Source organism: Quercus robur, chromosome 8 (genome assembly GCF_932294415.1).
Source record: "Quercus robur chromosome 8, dhQueRobu3.1, whole genome shotgun sequence".
NCBI classification, from domain to species: Eukaryota; Viridiplantae; Streptophyta; class Magnoliopsida; order Fagales; family Fagaceae; genus Quercus; species Quercus robur.
This window is the reverse complement of record NC_065541.1, coordinates 32204065-32213840: the sequence shown is the minus strand read 5'-3', so window position 1 is coordinate 32213840 and position 9776 is coordinate 32204065. Positions and strand designations below refer to the sequence as shown.

Here is a 9776-nt window from a genome sequence, read left to right as displayed (position 1 = left end):
GAAAGTTCGTATGAAAGTTTTTTGCAGGCTCTAGGTGAATAGGTATGGCAAGCTATTGAAGTTGGCTAGATTATGCCAAAGGAAGCATCGGTAGATTGGGATGATGCAACAATCATAGCGGAAACTTTCAATAGTAAGGCCTTGAATGCTTTTTTTTGTAGGGTGACCAATGAGGAATTCTAGAAAATATCATCCACAGAAGTTACTAAGGAAGCATGGACCATTCTTGAGATCACCTATGAAGGTACCAAAGCAGTAAAGATTGTGAAGCTTCAAAGACTCACTAGTAGTTTTGAAGAAATAAGGATGGAGGAGAATGAGACCTTTGATGAGTTCTATGCTAAACTTAAGGATATTGTGAATTTTGCTTTCAATCTTGGAGAATCTATTGGGGAATCCAAAACTGTTAGGAAAATCCTTAGGTCCTTACCTGAAAGATTCCATGCCAAGATCACTGCCAATAAGGAAGCTTCAAGGACTTTGAAGATGAAGATGAAAGTGAAGATGAAGATAAAGATGATGATGAGGACGAGGATCTAACCTTCATAACTAATGAGATTATCAAGCTTCTTTAGTTCAGGAAAATGGATAAGGGTAAACCTCCTAGGAAATCTAAATCTTTTAGGAAGGGCAAGAATGAGAAACCCCTCATCCAATGCCATGAGTGCAAAGGTTTTGGTCATATAAGGATAGAGTGCCCAAACTATCTCATGAAGGAAAAGACCAAGGAGTCAAAAGATAAAGGGTTGGTTGCTACCTGGAGTGATACTGAGAATGACTCTTATGATGACTATATGGGTGAATGTAGTCACGTTATGGCCTATGCTGCCTCAACCGATAAGGTGATTGTGGAGAGTGCTAGTGATAGTGAGGATTCTTTTGATAATGAAGTACCCAAAAAGATGACCCTTCAAGAAGCCTATAATAAGCTATGCACTTAATTTATAAAATATGAGAAGACTTTTCATCTTTGTAGAAAAGAGCTTAATGAGGTAAAGACTGAAAAAGCTGATTTGTTAGTCAAACTAGATGAGACTACAAGGTTAGTTGAGACTTTTATTATGGAGAACACCTCATTAGAAGAGAAGGTTAAGAATCTCAAGGTTGAGCTCAATCAAGCTAGAACTCAAATAAAGAGGAGGTCTAGTGCAAAGCTTAATGAGGTCTTGAGTGCTTACAAGCCTAGTTCTGATAAGACTGGATTAGGATATGCTGTTTCCTCTAGCCCCTCCTCTTCCACGGCTTCTGGATCAAGGACTATCTTTGTGCCCCAATATGAGAAAGGTGATAAAGGTATGAAATCCAAAACTATTTTGGCTAATTCTAAATCCTTTGTTAGACCTCATGTTTGTCACCATTGTGGTGTTTCTAGACACATTCATCCTAATTGCTTTAAGTTGTATCCTCATAAGCAAGTGTCCAAACGATCACAGGTTTCCTCTCAAGGACCTACACCTTTGTTTGGAGAGTTATTAAAAGCTTTGAGCTTTTTAACTCAATTTCGGGAGAATTCTAATTCTTCTATGTCCTTTAGTAGACATACTAGGACATGTGCATTTTCATCTTCACGGCCAAAGACTCGTGCTGTGTGGGTGAGAAAGGAGCCTAAGACTTAATTGTCTTTTATGTTTGTCCTCTGCTTTAATTTTTTCTATCTAAAGTAGGACGCTCTGTGCTTGATTTCTTATTTGCTTTTGGAATCATGCTGTCATGCATTTACACCCTTCTATCATGCCTTCATGCATATGCATATTTCTTTCATGCTTTCATGTTGTTTTTCTGTTTTTGTTTGGTTGTTTAGTCTTTATTTTGTTTGGTTTTCAAAATAAAAAGAGAAAAAAGAGAAAAATACAAAAAAAGTGTGTGTTTTGTGTACATTGGTACTTGTGTACCTTGGATGGCCATTGAAACAAAGTCTTCTAAACTTTGTATCTTTTGTAGCTTAGATGTGAACTCTATGCACAACTAAGCAAGTGAGTTTTGTGGCTCTTGTTTGTGATGAGTAAGATTAAGTTATCTCCTGTACTTAACACTCGTATCACTCTTTTTGACGAGAATGACTAAAAAATCCTAAGAGAAAGGCATAAATAACCATCTCACCACTGTTGCCCGCCAATCATATTATGATACTTGTATGCTTCAGCATAGTAAAAGTGCAGTGTCAATGACATTTGTGTGCTTCGGCATAGCAAAATTGGAATGTCAAATGCTTACCATCATTAGATATTTTCTTTTCTATCTCTTATATGCCCATGCATGATTTGCTTAAATAAATATATGCAAAGAAAATAAAAAGCAAAAATATAAAAAATGCTTTAAATATGATTGCAAGTGTGTATTCTAGAAGATGTGGGAGTTATAGGATGTACCTCGAAGGTGATAGTCTCCATTAAGCAGTTATGATTGTGTGTGAGTTAAAGTGATTTTCTTATTTATCAAATCGTCATAACATGTATACACTTATGCAATCTTGCGATGTTTTTTACACACAAAACGCAATATTCTTTGCTACTCTTGATACATGTGTAGGTACAATGTGATGGTTTTTAGACCCCTTAAAAACACAATTGGATTAACTTAGGTAATTAGCCAAGTTGTTACTTAGTCCAATTTAACAAATCTAGGTTATCACAATCACAACAATCATATCATGCAAAGCAGCGGAAAGATAAATAACACAAAGATATGATCACCCAAGAAACAAAACCGGTATAAACCTGGGGAGGATTTAACCTAGCTATCCTCAAGGTAAACCTGAATCCACTATCTTGAAAGAATCGAAGTTCATACAATAAAACTTATAAGCCCCCACGCTCGACTTCTTATTGATACCCACCAGTAGAACTTACTGACATGACCACGTGGAAGCTCCGAATCCACAGATTCCTTCTTTCTTGGATTCACCACCAGATACAAGCACACCCGCTTGTGTTTCTTTAAGTTTCAATGGTAGCAACTGAGTTGATCGTCAAGGTGTAGATAAAATCTCCTCTTTGAAAACCCTAAGTTTGTGTAAAGGAAAGCTCCTCTAGATCTCACAAGAGATTTACACAAATAGCAATATGAGCAACAATACAACTCTCTAGCAACCAAGACTTTAGAGAGGTTTGGGTACAAAACCATAAAACCAAAAGAGGCACAAGAGACACTCTAATCTCTCTCTCTTTAGTCTCAAAAACGTGGCTTAGGGTTTCCTTTATATAGTGGTTCTCAAAAACCTAAAGAGTTACATCATATAGCTCCCACATCTCCTAGAAAACAAGCTTGCAATCATGTAAGTTTCTTGATTTGCCTCATATTGTACACACCAATTTTTATTTGATCAAAAACTTATTAAAATAGCCAGGATAATGTACACACCAATTTTATTTGTTTAAACCGAGGCTACACCTTATGTTCATTTTGTGCATATGCTACACTTTCTCGAGCACAAAATTTTACGATATGCAGTAAGGTGTTCATGATTGGCTAGTAAACAGTGATGAGATGGTTATTTATGCTTTTCTCAAAAGGTTCAAGTCCAACAGTCAAAGACATGTGACTTCAAGATCAAGACAAAGTGATCAAAAACTATAAACATCTCCCACACAACATGCACTACAAAGCTCAAACTAGTAAAGTGCAATAAAAGAAGCCCATCCAAGCTAAACAAAGTACATAAACATGTTATGTAAAGATAATATGGCCAATCCTTGATTATAAATCCAAGATGTGAAATACAAAAGACAAGAATCTTTTTGGTAAAAAAAATTATGACCAAAAACAAAAAGTACACATTATGCTAAATGAATAATACAAATGCAATGCATGACAGTGCTTAACTAAGCTATAGAGGGTACACAAACAAGAAATATCAATTTCTTAATTAATCCATGAGTACATGTACAGACTAGTACATACTCATACAAAATCAAAAATAGATTAGCACATATATAACACATACTATCCAAGTTTCTCCACAATGTCAAGCATGTTCTAAATCAAGAGAGAGATATCATAATTCATATAATCCTCAAGAAAAAATAAAACAAGACACAAAATAAAATATTTTTGTCTTTTTGAAAATTTTCAATGTTTTTGGATTTAAAAAAAAAAAAAAAAAAAACAACCAAAAACAAAAACAAGACATGTCCACAAACAATTGAAAGAATTAAATCAGGGACAAGTCAGCAACACTCACCTTAAAGAATTTTTTCTCACTCATATAGCACGAGTCTTCGGCTTTGTAGGTGAAAATCCATGAGAAGCAGAATGTATTTGAGGGATTACACCAATCTTCTGAGAAAGACTAAAATCCTGCAAATTCCTTTCACAAGCCAACAAGCTCAAATTTTTCAAAAACATATGAAACAATTTATATGGACTTATGGCAGGAGAAATATCCTCACATATCCTAGATTGATATACAGAATGCTTAAATTTCAATTTATGACAATTAGGACGAATGTGACCATGGATACCACAAAAGTGGCAGACAGGAACAAATTTAGGAACATTAGTATTCCTAGTGGGGTTTCTTGTCACAGGCTTTGGTTCTTGCCTCAACAAAGAACAATTTGGTCTAATATGACCAACAACACCACAAAGGTGGTAGGTAGGCACAAAAACAGATTTATTATGCTCTTTAACAGTAGGTTTAGACATAAGTTTAGAAACTTCAGCGTCTACATCAGAACTTTTAACTTTGTCTAACCTAGCAAAATAAGCCTTTTCTTTATTATTCCTCTTGAAAGGAGGGATATAAACTTTCTTAATTTTAGGCTTAAAGGAATCAGAAACACTTTTGTTAACAACAGCAGGCTTGGTACTAGCCAAATTTTCAATTTTAGCTTTAGATTCAACTAACTCTTGTTCCAAACTTTTCATCTTCTCATCTTGAGAGGAAATTTGATTTCCCAAAAATTCATTCTTTTTATTAGATTCATCTAATCTAACAATCAATTCCTCTTTTTCAAGATTAGCTAATTTTAACTCTTCCTTGAATTTCTTAGCAATTTTCATAGATTCTAATAATTCCATACGAAGAGTTTCACAGACATCAATAAAATCAACAGAAGCATGAGCAGAAACATGATCAGAAAGAAATTTCAAATTATCCATGACAACAAGGGTCAAGGATCAGCTCTTAGATCAAAATATCTAAAACAAAAGAGCAACCTACTTTGATACCACTTGTTAGTTTTTAGACCCCTTAAAAACACAATTGGATTATCCTAGGTAATTAGCCAAGTTGTTACTTAGTCCAATTTAACAAATCTAGGGTATCACAATCACAACAATCATATCATGCAAAACAGCGGAAAGATAAATAACACAAAGATATGATCACCTAGGAAACCAAATCGGTAAAAACTTGGGGAGGATTTAACCTAGTTATCCTCAAGGTAAACCTGAATCCACTATCTTGAAAGAATCAAAGTTCATACAATAAGACTTACAAGTCCCCACGCTCGACTTCTTATTGCTACCCACCAGTAGAACTTACTGATACGACCACGTGCAAGCTCCGAATCCACGGACTCCTTCTTTCTTGGATTCACCACCAAATACAAGCACACCCGCTTGTGTTTCTTTAAGCTTCAATGGCAGCAACTGAGTTGATCATCAAGGTGTAGATAAAATCTCCTCCTTAAAAACCCTAAGTTTGTGTAAAGGAAAGCTCCTCTAGATCTCACAAGAGATTTACACAAACAGCAATATGAGAAACAATACAACTCTCTAGCAACCAAGACTTTCAAGAATGAAGTTACGGCTTGATTGATTTTACTCTAACTTAAAACTAAGTGAGAATGAAGCCAGAGTGGACTTTCAAGATCAAAGAAGAAGTAGAAAAATAGTACAATACAGGATTCCTAAGAGTAGTCAACTATCCATAGTGGTTAGCTAATGTGGTTTCGGTACCAAAGAAAGATGGGGAAGGTGAATGGTATTTAGACATCCTACAATACCTCAAGGATGGATCATACCCACTATCTACAAATAAGAATGACCAATTGACCATCCGGAGGTTGTCTACTAATTACATTATTTGTGGCGAGAGGCTTTACAGAAGATCATATGATGGAATTCATCTCCTTTGTGTAACTACTAAGGAAGCACAGATTGAAGAGGTTCACAAGTCAAGCTATGGGCCACACATGAATGCACACATGTTGCCCAGGATGATAATGAGACAGGGTTATTACTAGATTACCATGGAAGCGACTGTGCATCTCATGTTCGAAACCTTGTATCATATTAGATGAAAAGAGACTCAAAACCTTGTATCATATTCAAGGTTACAAGAGTAGGCTTAGGAAAGCTTTTGACAAGAAAGTGAGAACCAGAGATTTGAAGTTGGAGGATTTAGTGTTGAAGGAAATCCAAGCCTTGGTTCAAGTTGAAAACGGTAAGTTCAAGCAAAATTGGGCAGGCCCATACATTTATCAAGTAGATATACTCTAGGGGAGCAGTAAGATTAATGGATTTGGATGCAAACCCTTTTACTTAGCCAACCAACATGGATCAATTGAAGAAATACCACGTCTGAGTTGGTTGTAAATTATGTTATTTCCTTTCCTAGGTTTGACCAAAAAAAGAAGAAGAAGAAGAAGAAGAAGAAGATAGGTTGAAAACCTAAAAGGGCAATCTATGCAAAAGGAGAGTAAAAAAGAAAAAGAAAAAGTGAGAGAGCCTGCTAGGTTGAAAACCCGAAAGGGCGACCTAGGCAAAAGTTAAGGCAAATAAAAAAAAATCATCATTATCAATGAACTATGTGATGACCTGATCTTTCCATCAATGGGGTACGTAGGCAACCATGCATTGGCTCAGTCACAATTCCCCACAACCCACCATTGGCCCATTAACCAAAATTACCAAAAATTCAACCATTTCGTTAAACCAAGACATTACAAAAAATCCAAAAGCCCAAACTCTAAACCAAAGCTTAAAATATTCCAAACCCCAAAAACCTACACTTTAAACAAAATCCCTAACCTGCAAGTCCTAAATAATTCCTAAACATAAGAGTTTTTACATCAACATCTAAAATAAACATGTTCAAAGCCAAAAAATAAGGTCACTTTGTCTTAAGTTTATTCCTTTTCTGTTGATCATTGATAGGTACTTTGTCATCATTGTCCCTTCTTTTGAATTTATATTTGTCTTCATCAGGATTTTCCTGGTTGTCTTTGAGCAATCTCAAACTAAAAAGATTTTTCCTTTTCAGTTGATCATTGATAGGTACTTTGTCATCATTGTCCCTTCTTTTGTGCAATGATCATCCCGATTGTCTTTGTCATCATTGTCCCTTTTTTTGAATTTATAGTAGCAATCTCAAACTAAAAAGATTTTTGTTCTTTTTGTTTGCTTTTGGAAGTGATTTGTATCACCTATGTTTTTCAAAGTTTTTCAAGTTGTTTTTGTGTGAAAAACATGTTTTCTGGGTGTTTTCGTGACCCATTTCATATGTAAGTTCAACTAGGAGTTAAATGGTCCAAATTTCATGTTTTTAAACTTTGTACAGAGAGTTTCGCGACTATTTCCCTAACCTGCACACTAGATGCACTTTGTTGCACACACTCTAACACTTGACATGTTTTTACATTCACTTATGCTAGTTAAGTCCTTTTAGACATTTTAGCACACATAACATGTTCTTGTGCCTTTTTCATGCCTAGGTCTATATCATGTTCCATCATCCTTCGCATGTCATGTTTACTCTATGCTTTGTAGCATTTTTTTGTTTTGTCTTTCATTTGAGCTTCATTTTCTCATTTATCTTGCACCCCTCATGCATCATCTTTACCCTTGTTCATATCTTCTTTTCTTTCCCTCTTTCCTCTTGATTGTTTTGTCTATTTGTGACAAAAAGGGGGAGAGTATACCGAAGAGTATACAGGTTTGTGTCATCATTTCTATATGGCTCATGTGCACACTCTTAGGGGGAGTAATTCTACCTCGTGCACATTTGTAGGGGGAGAAAATCATAGGGGAGATGCATATACCAAGGGGGAGAAGACATTCTTTTATGAGAAAACCTTGTTTTACTTTATGCTTGTTTTATCATTTCTTTATGGTGCTTTGAGTTTTATTTAGTATCATCTATGCTTTGCTACTCAGCTCGTGCAGATTATTTTTCTGCAGAATTTTCCAACTCATCCCAAGCCCGTTTGATGTGTAGGGTTTTATGTTTTGTCTTAAGTATAAAAGGAAAAACCTAGCCATATTTTGTTGTGGTTTGTTTATGCTGTGTATGTGAATCACTTATGAGATCTAGAGGTGTTCGCCTTCACATATACTTAGGGTTATCAAGAATCAAGATTATGTCAAGAGCTTGATGATTGATTCGGTTGTTGCATAATGAGCTTAAGATACACAAGTGGGAGTACTTGTGCTTACTATGAATCCAAGAAAGAAGTAGTCCCTGAACACAGGTCTGTCACGTGGTTGTGGTAGTAAGTTTCCTACTCGAGGTAACAATAGGATGTTAATGGTCTAAGTCACTATTGTGTAAACTTCAATTCTTTCATAGTGGATCTATTTTACCTTGAGGATAGCAAGGTTAAATCCTCCCCAGGTTTTTTACCAGTTTGGTTTTCTTGGGTTATCATATCTTTGTGTTATTTATTTTCCATACTTTACAATGATATGATCTATTTGTATTAACCTAGATTTGAATAATTTGACTAAGTAATCACTTGGCTAATTAACTAAGTTAATCTGGTTGTGTTTTAAGGGATCTAAAAACGTACAAGTGGTATCAGAGTAGGTTAGCTCTTGTGTTAGATCTTTTGATCTAAGAGTTGATCCTTGATTCCTATTATCATGGATAATTTTAAGTGTCTTACTACTTTTTATTGTCATGATTTGAATAAAATGGACACTATTGTTTCAGTTGATCTTTTTGAGGCTTGTGAAAGGAATTTGTAGGATTTCAATCTTTCTCAGAGGATTGGTGTAATCCCTCAAATACACTCTGCTTCTCATGGATTTTCACCTAAAAAGCCGAAGACTCGTGCTATATGGGTGAGAAAAAAGTTGCTAAGGTGAGTATTGCTGACTTGTCCCTGATTTAATTCTTTCAATTAATTGTGGACATGTTTTCTTTTAATTTTTGGTTGTTTTATTTTCTTAGGTTGCTTTATATTTTTTTTATAAAAAAATCCAAAAACATTGAAAAATTTCAAAAAGACAAAAATATTTTATTTTGTGTCTTGTTTTATTTGTTTTGAGGATTACATGAATTATGATATCTCTTTCTTGATTTATAACATGCTTGACATTGTGGAGAAACTTAAATAATATGTGTTATATAAGTACTAAACTATTTCTGATTTTGTATGAGTATGTACTAGTTTGTACATGTACTCAATGATTAATTAAGAAATTGATATTTCTTGTTTATGTACCCTTTATAGCTTAGTTAAGCACTATCATACATTGCATTTTTAATCATATACATAATGTGTGCTTTTAGTTTTGGTCATAATTTTTTTTTTAAAACCAAAAAGATTTTTGTGTTTTGTATTACATATCATGGATTTGTAATCAAGGTTGGCCTATTATCTTTACATAACATGTTGTGTACCTTGTTAAAAACCATGGGAACTACTTGATTTTTTTTTTAGAAAGTTTTAACCTATGGCGTCCATTTCTAATAATAGCTCTTTTATCATCAGACCAAGACACCAATTGGTTTTTGGTGTCAGCGGGGATTCAACCCCAGATTTCTTATTCAACCATCAGAGACTTTACCAGTTGAGCTAACTGAAACCCACAGGTCCCACTTGATTAGA

At 34.8% G+C, this 9776-nt stretch overlaps 1 pseudogene; it reads left to right on the top strand.

Moving 5' to 3' along the window:
- The first annotated feature begins 710 nt into the window (after positions 1–710).
- The window catches only part of LOC126696166 (receptor-like protein 34), a 48043-nt pseudogene continuing 38977 nt past the window's right edge, over positions 711–9776 (top strand).